The following is a 15,629-nucleotide window of genomic DNA, read 5'->3' as shown; positions in this document are numbered from 1 at the left end:
GTCAGCAATAAGTTGGAAGTCCAAACAATGGTATCCCTAGAAATAACAGAAGAAATAGAAGTATGAAATGGCATGGCTGATGCCTCATGACGCTTACATATGGCAAAGTCTGCTGTTTTATCCAATGCATCCTTGACTGTATCTTCGCTATCTTCCGACAGAAGATCAGGAGCTTGAAGGGCCACCATGGGTGCATCAACAACCAGTATCTGCAGGAACTGTTCAGCATATTCAGGAAGTGTATATGCATTTTGCATATGTATCTGCAGGAAGTTTCTTTGCATATGAAGGGATCTGTTTGTTAGCCAGGGGCTTTACCCACTCCTTCCTGAATTTTCTCCCAAAATAATCTGGAAGAGAAAAAAGCCTTTGGTCTCTTCACATGGAAAGAACTCTGATTTCCCCTTTGGATGTTTGGCCTTTTTAGGCGTTTCCTCTGTTCCCTCAGTTAAAGGAAGCTTAAGATCTAGGGCTGCTAGAGTCCTTTATAACAAGGTATTATAATCTTCTACCTTGAACAGCCTCTTAGAGGACTATAGTAATTCTATGTCTACCTCTAGATCCTCCTCTGTGAGGAATTTAGTATCAGCTCTTATATTGGTATCACTGTCTGAGGAACAATCACGCTCCTCATAGGGAGTATACCTCCTTTTCCTAGCTGCTTTAGTGGGCCAGCAATGCCTGGGGTGTGAAGTATCAATTTCATAATGTCTGGAGGGAGGGAGGAGGATGAGTCGAAACTGTCCCTACCCTTATGTCTGAAAACTTGCCAAATAGCTTGCATGTGACCCTAAGCAGAGTTACACCCTTTCAAGTCCACTGACCTGACCCATCTTAGAAGGGTTTACCTCCACTTATGATGGCAATGTCCAGCTGCTAGTTGTATTAACATGGAGTAACATGGATTAACATTCATATCCTGACTTAAGGAGATCTTGGGTATCCATTCTTCCCAGCATAGGGAATGTTCTCTAATAACAACAAAAGCATAGGTAATGTTCTGTAATAAGTGAAAAGAGAAACGTCTAGTGCTTATCCTACTTTCTAGTAAATTAGTGTCTGGGCATGGGAGGAGGGGCATAAGGGGGTATGGGTGTTATCTCCTTGGGTGGGGTGCCTCTCTTAGCCTGGGAGCTGCCCTCAGACCCCTCCTCTTACTTTGTCCTCTCCCTTTCCTTTTCCTCACATAGCCTTCCATCAAGATACCTGTAGAGGCACCCACACGTGGTGCTGGACAAGCTGGCCATTTGTGACAGGGAAAGGACTATTGGGATTGGGCTTCTTTCTCCTTTCATCTGCAACCTGGATGATGATGATGAAAGTATTTATAGTCCACCCCTCCCCAAGGGCTCAGGGCAGGTAACAACATTTTAAAAACAATAGAACAATATTACCATAATAAAATCAGAATCCAGTAGCACCTTTAAGACCCACAAAGATTTATTCAGGGCGTGAGCTGTTGAGTGCAAGCACTGTTCCTCAGGCCTTGCACTCAAAAGCTCACGCCCTGAATAAATCTTTGTGGGTCTTAAAGGTGCTACTGGACTCTGATTTTATTGTGCTCCTTCAGACCAACACGGCTAATAATCTAATATTACTATAGTTTATATAAAGACATAATAGTTCCCTTAGAATAGTTCTAATTGCTTCTGTTCTTGTAGAGGGAGGGTTGATATAGATGAAATATTCGGGCTCATAATTTGGCTGGTGATTTGACCAGTCAGGATTTCAGCACTCTCTTTAGGCCTCCACCATTGGCCTGACAGAGCAGCTTTCTTCTTACAGGCCCAGCAGAACTGTCCAAGGTCCTGCAGGGCCCTGATCTTGCCACGGAGAGCTTTCTACCAGGCTGGGGCCAGGGTTGAAAAGGCCTTGGACCTAGTTGAAACCAGTTTGATATCTTTGGGGCTGACGTAAATTCTTTTTTGGGGGTATAAGGGAACAGGTAATCCCATAGATATGAGAGTCCCAGACCATTTAGGTTTTTAAAGGAACTAACCAACCTCTTTCTCCATTTCCATATGGAGCAGAGATGTTGCCACAGCCATCACTGCCTCACCTCAGTGGACAAGGGGGACAGGAGGACTGTAAGCCACTGTGCATACCCCAATGCCCACTGCTCATTGGTGGCACTGGAGGTGAGAGGAGGAATAGGAATCATCACCAGTCCCTCCACCACCACAGCTGTTCCCTCTGCCATCACTGAGAGACTGGGGGAGGAGCTGCTCAGGGGCTGTGGCAGTAGGGCAGGTGGGCAGGTGAAGGACTAGACACACCCCAACACCACCCCCTATGTAAGCCACCTGGAGAGGTATGTTAGGCTAGTACCTGTTGGGCAAGTGGGGGGGGGGGGTGGAGTGTCTTTGAGTCTTGTGTGAGACTTGTACCTACTGGTTGCTACTTTCTGACCATGCCATTTTCAAAGGCTTTTTTGGGGGGGTGGGGGGGGCTCAGCAAGGTTGGGTTGGATGAGCCTCCCTGCCTCCCCTCCCATGCTGTTTCCTCACCTGCTCTGCACCACTTCTTCCAAGCAGCAACTAGAGTGGCCCACCCCTAAAGGGATGGATAACCACTGCTCATCTCTCCAAACAGGGGTATAGGCCACTCTCACCAGTTTCGGTAGCATCCAGGATTTTTGGTCAGCATTCTGGATTCCAAACATTTTCCCTATTCCTGCTGGGGAAGTCATAAAATTTAGACTTAAAAAGAAATCATAATTGGTTTTACTCACCCAAGGTGGGGATTTTTCCCCCCAGTTGTAATTTATTTTCGAATGAGGATCTGCTGGGAACATTTGAAAGGGAAGATGATTGAGGAGAGGGATGGAATCTCAGACAGAAAAGAAACTTCACAGGGGAAATCTGGCAGAAAAATGAATATGCAAAAAGAAATATTTTCACTACAGGGGTGGAAAAAGAGTGGTAAAGAGAGCCAGTTTGGTGTTAGTGGTTAGGAGTGCAGACTTCTAATCTGGCATGCCGGGTTCGATACTGCACTCCCCCACATACAGCCAGCTGGGTGTCGGGAACCCGCTTGCTAACTGAAAAAACAGGGTGCCCCTTTGAAGAAAACGTCACGCCAGGCCTGGTGAACGATACAACAGGAACAAGCTTTATTTCAGCAACGTGGAGTCCGCTGGTATGGAGTAAGAGCTTCCACCGAACTCCAGGTGGAAGCTCCCTTTTATACAAAACCCACCTCCTTAGGCTGTATTGCCCCACCCAGTACTTGCGGAGGGAACATGCTGATACAATCATGACTCATGCACATATGCGAGGTTTTCCGGGGTTCCTGATGGCCCATTTTCCTGGAACAAAGGGCCATCTCCGGGCCCTTGTCAAAAGGTGGAGGGGGACATTGAGGTTCTTTAGCGGCCATTGCCACCTCAACGATCGGGTGGGGCGCCCAGCTGCCGGCTTGCCTATGATCACCATGCCCTACCTCCGTGATCGCGGGCGCCTCTGATGGCGGGGTTCGGTCCGGTTCCCAAGCCACCAAAGACCGAACCACGACATTCTGCCCCCCCAAAGGTCCATTCTCCAACCCCCCGGGACGGCCAGGATACCGCTTGTGGAAACGTTCAGTGAGTCGGGGCGCAAGGACGTCCGCTGCCCAGACCCATTCCCGGTCCCCCAAAGCGAAGTCCTTCCATTCCACGAGGTACTGCAACTTCCCCCTGTGGAGTCTAGAGTCCAGGATATCCGCCACCTCGTGGTGCTCCCCCCCCGGCAGGACCTCGGGCGCTGGCGGGGAAAACACGGGGTGCCAAACGTCACCGTCCGGAGTTTTTTTTAGAAGGCTCACGTGAAAGACGGGATGGATGTGCCGGAGGTTCTTGGGGAGCTTGAGCTTGACCGAAACTTCGTTGATCGGGGCCAAGACCTCGAAAGGCCCCAAAAACCGAGGGCCTAGCTTCTTGCTGGGCAAATTCAACCGTAGGTTCCGGGTGGAAAGGTAAACTCGATCCCCCGGTCGGATCTCCTCAGCTGGTCGTCTCTTCCGGTCGGCGTCCTCTTTCTGCGCTGCCTTGACTTTGTGGAGCTGCTCCTGCAGCGACTTCCAGCAGCTCCCGGCACGCTTCCCCCACTCGCGAAGGTCGGCCGATTCCCGGGCGGGGACCTCTCCAAGCTCCGGGAAGTGTCTCAGGTCTGTCCCGTAGACGACGGCAAAAGGCGACATCTCCGTGCTGCTGTGGTCTGCGTTGTTGTACGCGAACTCGGCCAGGGGGAGCAGGGGCACCCAGGTGTCTTGATGATAGGAACCGAAACACCGCAAGTACTGCTCCAGTACTTGATTAACCCGCTCGGTCTGCCCGTCCGTCTGGGGGTGGTAAGCGGAGCTCAGCCCTTGCTCGATGTTTAACAGGCGCAGGAAAGCTTGCCAAAACCGGGACACGAATTGTGAGCCCCGATCGGAAATCACCTTGTCCGGCAGCCCGTGCAGTCGGAACACGTGATCCAGGAACATCCGAGCCAACTGTGAAGCACTGGGGACACTGGCGCAAGGAATGAAATGGGCCTGTTTGGAAAATAGATCTACCACCACCCAGATCACCGTTTTCCCCTTGCTGGGAGGCAAGTCTGTTATAAAGTCCATGGAGATCACTGACCACGGCCGGGTCGGGACCTCGAGCGGGTGCAGCAGACCTTTCGGCTTGCCAACCCCCGGCTTGCAGGTCAGGCAGACAGGACAACCACTGACGTAAGCTTTTGTGTCCCGCCGCAGACTGGGCCACCAAAACCGCCGCCGGGCCAACTTCCAGGATTTTACGAAACCGAAGTGCCCGGCGGTCTTAGCATCGTGGCAGAGGCTGAGGGCTTCCCGTCGTAGCCCTTCCGGGACGTAGACAGCCTCCCCCCTCCGCCAGAGACCGGAGTCCAAAATCAAAGAGTCCCGGAGCTCAGCCAGCTCCTCGTCTGTCCCGTAGGCTGCCACTAGGCGGTCTCGGAGCGGGGCGGTCGCCGGGTCGGGCTCCCATTCCTCCCTGGCCCGACGCCTAGTGACGACCCCCCGTCCCAGCTGCTCCTCACCAAACACGGACCTGGTGCAGGGAGCGTACCCCTCCCCATAATGCGGCAGACGGGAGAGGGCGTCCGCGAGGAAATTTTCTTTGCCGGGGATGTGACCAAGCTTGAAATTGTACCGCGAAAAGAACTCCGCCCACCTCATCTGCTTGGCGTTCAGGGATCGCGGTTGCCGGAGCGCCTCCAGATTCTTGTGATCTGTCCAGACCTCGAACGGCTCCTCTGTTTCCTCCAGCCAATGCCGCCATTCGGTGAGGGCGAACTTAATCGCAAACGCCTCCTTCTCCCAGGTAGACCAGTTCCGCTCCGTTTCGGCGAATTTTCGTGAGAGGTAGGCCGCCGGCCTCAGCTGTCCTGCCTTGTCTCGCTGCAGGAGAACCGCCCCGGCTGCTGCGTCGCTGGCGTCGACTTGTACCACCATCGGCTGGGTTGGGTCGACGTGCAGTAGCGTGGGCTCAGACGCGAAAGCTTGCTTGAGGGCCAGGAACGCTGCCTCCGATTTCTCATTCCAGCCGAGCGCTGCGCTGGGCCGCATGGCGCGAGGACCTCTCCCCTTGGTACCTAGCAAGTCCGTGAGGGGAGCCACTACGGAGGAGTATCTGGGGATGAAGCCTCTAAAAAAGTTAGCAAACCCCAGGAAGCTTTGTAGCTGTTTCCGGGTGCGGGGCCTTTCCCAGGCCAGCACCGCCTGCACCTTCTCGGGGTCCATAGCTATGCCCTGGGCTGAGATGCGGTAGCCCAAATAGTCCAGGGAGGGACGGTGGAATTCGCACTTAGCCAGCTTCACGTATAGGTGGTTTGCCAGCAGGCGCTTTAACACCTCCCTCACCAGGGTCACGTGCTCTTGGGGATCTTGGCTGTAGATCAGGACGTCATCCAAATAAACAACCACCCCCTGAAACAGAAGGTCCTGCAACACCTCATTAATTAGACTCATGAAAACCCCAGGTGCCCCGCTTAAACCGAACGGCATCACTTTAAATTCGAATTGTCCCAATTGACAGTTAAACGCTGTTTTCCACTCATCCCCCTCCCGGATGCGTACCCGGTAGTACGCCTCCCTTAGGTCCAGCTTAGTGAACAGAGTCCCTTTGCCCAGCCGGGCCAGCAAATCCGGGATCAGCGGGAGGGGGTAAGCGTTCCCCGCTGCGATGGCGTTGAGGCCCCGGTAGTCCTGGCACAGCCGTCGGGACCCATCCTTTTTCCGGACGAACAAGACTGGAGCTCCCATGGGACTGGAAGCGGGCCGGATGAAACCTCGGGCCAGATTTTTACCCAAAAACTCCCGGAGGTCCTTGAGCTCACCCTCACTCATCTTGTAGATGCGCCCTTTGGGTAGTACCGCCCCCTCTGGGATGTTGATAGCGCAGTCCGTGCGGCGGTGTGGGGGTAGCTCGTCCGCTTCCCGCTCGCTGAAAACGGCTGCGAGGTCTCGGTACTCTGGCGGGACCTCGGGCTCTGGTTTCTCCTGCTGCGCCGCCGCCGCTCCCCTGGGACGCGCCGCCGTCCTCTTGTGGCTGGAATTCTCGTGGGGGACCCGATGCCGTGCACCCACCGTCAAGTCGAACTTCAGGGTCCCCGCCCGCCAGTCCACCACGGGGTTGTGTTCCTTCAGCCAATCCAGGCCCAACACCGCCCGATATCCCGCTACGGGGACCTGGATCAGCCACCGCAGCTCTTGGTGGTCCCCTATGTGGATGGCGATAGGACCCACCTCCTCCCCGAAAGGTCCCCCCTGAATCGGGCTGCCGTCCATCTGGACGAAAACCAGGGGAACCTTCCGAATGCGCCTCGGTAGCCCCAAAGCCCGGGCTATCTGGGGGTGGACCATGCTGTGGTCGCATCCAGAGTCCAAAAGAGCCTCCCCCACCCAACTTAGTCCGTTCTCCGGGTTCCGGAGCTCTAAAATTACCACGTTCGGAGGTCGCGCCTCATGCTGTAGGGGTTTTCCCTCGCACCGCGGGACCTGCTGCCCGGCGCCGTCTACAGCAGGTCCTGGCCGTTTCCCGTCGCCTGGGCGCTTCCCGGTTCGTTGCGGAGGTCCTCCGCCCGGCGTGCCTGCTGGGGACGTGTCGCACCTCCCCCCTGGGAGAGCCCGCGGTCCTCCCCCCCTTGCCGTTGGCACGCTGCTGCGAAATGTCCTGACCCCCCGCATTTCAGGCACAGACCTTCCCGGCGTCTCCTTTCCCGCTCGGGGTTCGGGGGTCGTTTGGGGCGAGAGTTGTCGGGGCCCGGTCTCGGCGCCTCGGCTGACCCGCCTTTGGCCTCCCGGGGGGGTGCGGCGGCCCAACCCAGGCTGGCTTCCAGCTTGGCGACCACAAAACACCACCCCTCCAGTGTAGACAGATCTTCTTCCGTCCCCTTGATCACGGCCCATTCCCTGAGCTTCGGGTTAAGGCCCTCCCGGAAGTACTCGATTTGGGTCTCCTCGTTCCAGGAGAACACCTTGCCTGCTTCCCTCCGGAAAATGTCTATATAGTCCATAACCCCCCTAGTACCCTGTCGAAGTCCCTTGATCCGACTCTTTGCCTTGTCCTCAGCCTGGGGGTCCTGGAATCGTCGGCGGAGCGCGACCACGAAGTCCTGCAGGTCCCGAGTTGCCGGGTCGCCGCGCTCGGCCAACCCTAGGTACCACTGACCCGCCTTGCCCTGGAGACACGAGGCCACCCCCCAGACCAAGTCCTCGGAGTCCTCATACCGGTCTCCATACCTCCGGGCATGCGTCAGCGCGTGGAGGAGGAACTGCGGGAGGTCGTCCGGCGTCCCGTCGAAACGCGCCTTAAGCTCTGGGGGGGAACGTTTTGGAGAGTAGTCCGACCCCCTCCGGATCCGGGATTCTCGGCGTCCGCCGTCTCGTCCTGCTCTGCTCCACCGGCTACCAACTTGCCCAACGACGCCGTGCCGCTCCCTGCCTTGCACGTCGCTCCTGCGTTGGTCCGGCTCTCGCCGCCCCGTCGGCTCACCCGCTCCCCCGAGATCCTCTGCTGTCTCGCCTCTCCGCTGGCCGTCTCGCCTACTCGGGACTGAAAACTGCTCCGGGTCGGGGTCCGGGGCCCGCTCACCAGTGCCGGGCTCGTCCTCGTCGCTGGAGACGTCCTCACTTGACGCGATCCCCTCCGCCGTTGTATTACCAGTCCCTCCGGGCCCGGCCCGAGCTTGCTCACGGGCTTCAGCTGCCTGCAAGCGCCTGGCCAAGTCCGCCATGGCCCGCCGCAGGTCCTCTAGGGATTCCTCAGGTCTTACCGGGCGAAGCGCCTGCCTCAGCTGGGTGTCCCAGGTTGGGGCCAACCCCCCAGACCTCGGCGCGCTCCCCGCCGTGCTTGGGAACCCCATGGCCCGGCGCCTTCCCTTGGCCGCCGCTGCCGAGGGTCTCGGGGTCCCGGACAGCTGCTCCTGGCCCCCCGATTTTCGGAGGAAATCTCCCGGGGACATTAAACTCATGTTCCCGGGGTTCGTGGGGGTCGAGACCGCCCCGTTGCTTGAAAACGCCATCTCTGGATCCGTCCCGATAAGCGCTCGGATGCGATGCCGACCCTGGAGTTCGGTGGGAAGCTCTTACGATGTCGGGAACCCGCTTGCTAACTGAAAAAACAGGGTGCCCCTTTGAAGAAAACGTCACGCCAGGCCTGGTTAACGATACAACAGGAACAAGCTTTATTTCAGCAACGTGGAGTCCGCTGGTATGGAGTAAGAGCTTCCACCGAACTCCAGGTGGAAGCTCCCTTTTATACAAAACCCACCTCCTTAGGCTGTATTGCCCCACCCAGTACTTGCGGAGGGAACATGCTGATACAATCATGACTCATGCACATATGCGAGGTTTTCCGGGGTTCCTGATGGCCCATTTTCCTGGAACAAAGGGCCATCTCCGGGCCCTTGTCAAAAGGTGGAGGGGGACATTGAGGTTCTTTAGCGGCCATTGCCACCTCAACGATCGGGTGGGGCGCCCAGCTGCCGGCTTGCCTATGATCACCATGCCCTACCTCCGTGATCGCGGGCGCCTCTGATGGCGGGGTTCGGTCCGGTTCCCAAGCCACCAAAGACCGAACCACGACACTGGGTGACCTTGGGTTCACCACGGCACTGATAAAAACTATTCTGACCGAGCAGTGATATCAGGGCTCTCTCAGCCTCACCCACCCCACAGGGTGTCTGTGATGGGGAGAGGAAAGGGAAGGTGACTGTAAGGTGCTTTGAGCCTCCTTTGGGTAGAGAAAAGTGGCATATAAGAACCAACTCTTCTTCTTCTTCTAATTGGGTTTGGTACTAGTGTAAGAATATAAGATTATCCTTGCTGGATCAAAGCCAAGATATTCAGTCTCTGAATGTTGAGATTACTTTCCTCTTGACCCAAGATCAATGGGCTAGGCCAGCGGTCCGCTGCTCCGGAGTCCGGGGAGAGGGCGGCCTAGGGGCCCGCACACCCACGGCAGCCCCAGCGCAAGCGCGCATGCGCGGACTGCCGCGCACGCGTGTTTGCGCCCAGCAGGGATGCAAACGCGCGTGTGCAGCAGTCCGCGCATGCACGTTTGCGCCACCGCCATGCCGGTGGACGCGGCTCCCCCTCCCGGCCCCTCCGGGCCGCCAGCAAATCGGCCGCTAAAGCGGCCGATTAGCTTGCAGCTTGGCAAGCTTCTCTTCCCTCCCCTCCTGAAACAAGAAGCTTGCCGGGCTGCGAGCTAATCGGCCGCTTTGGCGGCCGATTTGCTCGCGGCCTGGTGAGCTTCTCGCTTCGGGGGGAGGGAGGGAAGAAGGAGCCGCGGCCCGCGGGTTGGGGACCACTGGGCTAGGCCACACATTTTCCTCCCCTCTGCCCATAACTGATTAAGGTCATTTGCATAAATAAATAAGCAGAGATCATGTAACTGCTGGACTTGTAGGAATGGCAAGAGACTAATAACCTGATTATTTTGTGAAGATTTCTCAAATGTTTGGTTTTAAATTGAACTTTCTGTTTTAACTGCAATGAAACTGTGATCAAGTCTCAAAAAGTATCATCATCTGGTCATTGATAAAGAGAAACTAGTAAGTCCAAATGGTTTATTTTGTCTGGCTTACCATTAGATCTCTATGGTAGTCCGTTCTCTGAATGGCCATCGAGTTGCTCAGTTCCTGCACTCTCCTGGTCAGACATGTAATTGAGGTAAAGGGATGTTGTGGCTTTGAATTTAAGTCAGGCCAATCAATCAGAGGACAAAGAACGAAGACAGTTATTAAAATTCAAACTGCATTTCCACTTCCTGCAGAATTTTTTATTATTATTATTATTACAGCTTACTGTGTCAGCAGTTAGGGTAGATATGAACTCATAGCCAATTAACATAAACATTTCTTTCTGTGATTTATGATTTCTCTCTGTGTATCATTGTCTTTGCCTACAAACTGAACCAGTCCAAATGACAGGAAATTAATAGTTCTATTATTCCTATACACATTGTTGAAACAAAGCTGGAAATAAATTAAAAGCCATTAATTAGATTTGGCAAAGCATAGGAAGAGATAAGGTTTTTTGGCAACATGTCTACAGACTTGACAGAATCTTGAAAGGAATCTAAAGTAGTATAAACAGCACGTTTGCTAGACTGGAAAGATCAGAGCAAGATCTCTTATTACATTACCAGTGGCATCATAAATCAGACAACTACTGGGTTGGATAAAACTATGTTCTGGAGTCTGCTAAGGCCTACAGGGGAACTTAACATTTTCCATTACCTCAAATAACTCTCGGTGGACATGGGTGTGCAGGACTGACAGTCTCCAGGCAGCACCTGGAGATCTCCCACAGTTTGATCTGCAGACCACCAAGATGAGGTCCCGTGGCTAAAATAGCTGCTTGGGAAAGTTGACTGTCTGGCATTGTCCTCTGCTGAGAGGTCCTTCCCCAAACGTGGCCCTCCTCAGCCTCCCCCAAATCTCCAGATCTTTCTCAATGCAGAGCAGCACAGAGTAGACATGAGAAAGTCACACAATCACAGCAGCACCCTCATGGAGATTGCTCTTGGGCTGCTCTCTGATGCAAGCAGCCCCACAGGAAGTCCAGACAGGCAGACAGGCATAAGGCTGCCCTGGGACTTCTGAATGCAGGACATATAGATGGCAATTGTGTGAAGACTTACTTATGGACATTTGGAAATCATTTATAGAAACGTATGTGTAGATCTGCAACCCCTGTTATATTTTTGTCTTGTCTTAATGTCTCTCCACTTTTTTTCTTTTAAAAAATCTATAGCTAATGGATTTTAAAAAGTTTTTTACCCTTATTCTTTTTCTGGGTTTGTTTGGTTTTTTGGAAAGAAAGACATGAGAAAAAACACACCAGGTTTTCCCCCAACATGGTGCCTGAGAGTACCCACGGACACCTTTCATGGTTCCTGCCAAGAAAGTAGGCAAGTCTGTGTGTGGCTTCAGCCCCGCAAGTCTTCTGATTGGCCATGGGAGATCTGATTGGTTGTGCACATTTTTATCCAGTTGGTTTAGCAGCCACTTCAACCTTAGCATAAGGATTTTCATAGTATGACTGAAGGTAAGATGCCTTTTTAAATAAACATGATGTTGTTTTTCATGTTCATTTTAAAAGGCATCCCATTAGAGTTTCTACTTAAAATGTTGAAAAGTAACTACTGCATGACCATACTTCCTAACTTCTATCAGTGTTTACTAGCCATGTGATTAAGGGGCAGTGGCAGTCAATTGCTGAGTTGGAGAGCCAAGAGGTGTCATGAACCCCTAGTTCCTCACCCGTGGTTTTACTTCTTATGTGCTTATCAGGTAAAGCCTCAGCCTCAGTGGTTGACCACTGTGTGATGCGGGATGCTGAACTCAATGGACCATTGGTCTGATCCAGCAGGGTTCTGGTCTGATCCAGAATGACGAAAACACTGCAGGAGCTCTAAGAAGCCTATTTGGATGAACAGAGAACTTCAGAAGGACTAAGAAAGAAAAGGGAAATGGAGGGAAGGACAGAACTCTAAAGAAGAGTACCTACAGGTTACTAGTAACTATAGATCCATCATCAGAAAGGCCAAAGCTGAGCGTGAGCTAATATTGGCCAGGGAAGCCCATTGTAACAAGAAAAGATTTTTCAGTTATGTGAGGAGCAAACGTAAAGTAAAGGAGGCAATAGGCCCACTGTTGGGTGTAGATGGACAAACTCTAACGGAGAATGTAGAGAAAGCAGAAAGGCTCAGCGCCTATTTTACATCTGTTTTTTCCCACAGGTCAAAGGGTTTAGGCACATCTAGAGATGGCAGTAGCCAAGGGATAGTGTCTGGGTGGCAGGTTGACATGGACAGAGAGGTTGTCGAGAGACATTTAGCTGCACTGGATGAGTTCAAATCCCCTGGGCAGGATGAAATGCACCTGAGAGTGCTCAAAGAACTTTCCGGAGAACTTGCACAACCCTTGTCCATCATCTTCGGGATCTCTTTAAGGACTGGAGATGTCCCGGAGGACTGGAAGAGAGCAAACGTTATTCCAATCTTCTAAAAAGGGAGAAAGGATGACCCGGGAAACTACAGACCAGTGAGTCTGATCTCTGTTGTGGGAAAGATAATGGAGCAGATATTAAAGGGAGCAATCTGAAAACATCTGAGGGACAATTTGGTGATTCAAGGAAATCAGCATGGGTTTGTCTCCAACAGGTCCTGTCAGACAAACCTGGTTTCCTTTTTTGACTAAGTAACAATTTTGCTGGATCGTGGAAATTCGGCTTGGAAATGTCGTTTACTTGGATTTTAGTAAAGCTTTTGATAAGGTTCCCCATGATGTTCTGATGGATAAATTGAAGGACTGCCATCTGGATTTTTAGATAGTTAGGTGGATAAGGAATTGGTTACAGAACCGCACTCAAAGAGTTGTTGTCAATGGTTGTTATCAGACTGGAGGGAGATGAGTAGCGGGCTACCTTAGGGCTTGGTGCTCGGTCCGGTACTTTCTGAGCTTCCTATAGAAATGGTGGAATAAAAATGATGGCTAGCTTTGTATTCATAAACTAGAAAATAAGCCCGCTGTAATCAGAATACAGCGGGCCCTAGCAGGGCTGTCGAGGTTGGGGTCACTGCAGGGCGAGAGAACGTACCGGAGGATGGGTGGCGGGCATCCTGTGAGGTGGCGGCAAGTCGTGGCCCCCCCCCGCACCGCGGCCTACCGTATTTAGTGGCCGCAAGACAGGAACTGTAGCCGGGAGGTCTGTAGTCAGGAACTGCTGTTGGCTGTAGGCGCGGCTAGGCGTTCTCGCCGCTGGAAGACTATTCGCGAGAGCCGGTAGAGGAGGCTCCCTGCAGGGTGGGCGGACTCGGCTTCTTGATCTACCTCTTTGCATTTCCCTAGTGCAGGAGGTCATGCCCCGGAAGTGAAGCAGCCATGATCCCGAGTGACCCCGGGAGCGGGAAGAGGCGGGGTCAGAGCTCCTGAAACGCGACGCCAGCGGGCCGTGGAGGGGTCAGAAGCTGCTGGCGTCCTTCGTCCCTTTCGCAGGTGAGCGCCGTGAGAGCAGCGGGAAAACAGCAACCTGCCTCGGGTTGTCCATGGGGGAGCCCCACCACGTGGAGAGCTTTGAGTCAGGACACCAAGTGCACGGCGGGTGGCTTCCTCGTTTTGCTCGGGTGCGCGGGGTGGGTGGCGGCGGCGGCACAGCACAGAGGCTGTGCCGATGCGGGAGCGTCATACGGCAGCGGGTGGGGCCACAGGGCACTCCCAGCTGTGGGTCCCGGTGGCGAGTTTCGGGCGTCGGGTGGGTATGTTGGATTGCGCCGCCGCTCCAGCACAGGGGTCAGCCGGCCACTCGTGGCAGCTTGCGCCAGCGGGCGAGCTGACCTGTGCGCGGGTGGGGCGCGGCGATGGGAGGGCATCTGGTGGCGGCGGTTTGCAGAACGGGCCGCTCCCAGCTGTGCAGGCCGGCGGCGAGCCATTGCATGTGGAGCTGCGGCTGGCGGCGGAGCTGGCGCCACCGGCGCTGCAGCTGAGCCCGCGTTGTGTGGCGGGGCAGCCAGCAGCCACGGCGATAGGAGGGCGTTTGGCGGCTGCGGAGCGCTCCCGGCTGTACAGGCCGGCAGCGAGCCATTCTGTGTGGAGGAGTGGCCGCAGGCGGAGCTGCCCTGGCGACCTTCCCTGGCGACGGCGAGGCAGTTAATGGCAGCAGGCAGCCGCATTAGAGTGAAGTTGGAGGGGGGGCGGATCGGGAGGCGGTTTGCGCCATGAGGGCGACGGGAACGTATTTTCCGGAACGTGGTTTGCTTTTGCGGCGTGGGGCAGGCCACAGCTGGCGATGGCGGCGGCTTCTGGGTTGCTCCGTCGGGGCGGCAGTCGTGAAGCTTGTATTCCCGTCGTCTTGTGGCTGGCTGCGCCGGGGGGATCGATGTGGTTGTGGCATCGGTATTTGGCGGCGCGGGGGCTCCCTTGCGGGCGGACTGACACATCGTAGGCGCTTTGCGCCTCCGATGCATCAGGCCGCCGGCGAAGAAGCAACTGCGAGCCGCGCTGTGCGCGGCTCGCAGTTGCTCGGGGCTGGGAATTGGAGGGACCAATCGGCAGGCGCGAAGCGCCTCCCGATTGGTCCCTCCGATTGTCTGTCCGAAGGAAGGGTCCAATCCGGACCCTTCCTCTTCCCGGACACATCCCGCCTCAGAACGCCTTACCATTTTATTTCGTCCGTGGCGCCCGCGGCGCCACGGGCGGTCTTAAGATAGAGCCCCTGTTATCAGTGCTCTCTCCTCCAAAGGTGATGCAGCCCAGCTAACTGCTGCCTCTGGAATTCCTCATTGCTCAGTGATGTGAGGAGCAGGTAACCATATCATCATGTCTGCATTTTGTCTGAAAGGCTGCACATTTGGGGTGGGTTAACATGGAGCCACCTTCAGCTATATATACATCGGGGCTTTTCGCACGCCTTCAAAATCGCACAATGGTTGCCAATTGAAAACGCTATTGATTTGCTGTTATGCACAACGTCGTCGACAATCTGCCACACACCTGAAACCGATCCGCAAAAAGCGCTTCGTTGTAGCGCTTTCAGGGAAATCCCCAAAAGTGGATTCACCCTCCGGAAAGCGATACACTCCTGAAACCAATCTGCAACACTAGCGAAAAAGACCTGTGCGTTAACATTGTTGCGGTTTCTACAAAGTCCCTCCCCCTGGCTCTCTCCTCTGATCTTCCGGCGAAGCGATCGCCATTTTTTTTTTCTCCGAGCGAGCGGGGATAAACGCACCAGCGAGCCTCTTTCTGTTTAGAGGCTTCCCCGGCTTCAGTCCCTCCCCTTCAGTCACTAAGCACAAACAAGAGAAGCCCATTTGCTGATGTATTTTCCCTTTATTTTTTACACTGTGTTCGGCCGAAAATCGGGCCCGTGAGAGGGGGGGGGATTTTTTTTTTCACTGGGAGGGAGCGTGGCAACGATGAAACGACAGCTCAAACACACCAGGCAGCTGGATGGGTCTCTCCATTGCAACGAATCAACACAGATTCATTGCAACGGGTGTGTGTTTTTTTTTTAACTTTCTTAAAGGAAAGGGGCTGTTTGGGAGCATGCTAACGGCTGCCCATTGGCTGCTTGACGGCCAGGGGCGGGACGAGCTTGGCAATAGCGCTTCCTGGCTAGCGATTTTT

The 15,629-nt window shown here is 54.3% G+C and overlaps 1 long non-coding RNA gene across 2 annotated transcripts in view; it reads right to left on the bottom strand.

Annotated features, from left to right (window-relative positions):
- Positions 1-2,736: 2,736 nt before the first annotated feature.
- LOC143843980 (uncharacterized) overlaps positions 2,737-15,629 on the bottom strand; it is a 34,214-nt gene continuing 21,321 nt past the window's right edge. For both annotated transcript variants that reach the window (XR_013233775.1, XR_013233774.1), the window contains exons 3-4: positions 10,083-10,184; positions 2,737-2,861 (exon numbers count right to left, since the gene is read on the bottom strand). This is a non-coding gene — a long non-coding RNA (uncharacterized LOC143843980). The remainder of the gene's footprint in view (positions 2,862-10,082; positions 10,185-15,629) is intronic.

The sequence above is a fragment of the Paroedura picta genome, chromosome 8 (assembly GCF_049243985.1).
Source record: "Paroedura picta isolate Pp20150507F chromosome 8, Ppicta_v3.0, whole genome shotgun sequence".
Lineage (NCBI taxonomy): Eukaryota > Metazoa > Chordata > Lepidosauria > Squamata > Gekkonidae > Paroedura > Paroedura picta.
The sequence above is the reverse complement of the archived record's forward strand: the minus strand, read 5'-3'. Positions and strand labels throughout refer to the sequence as shown.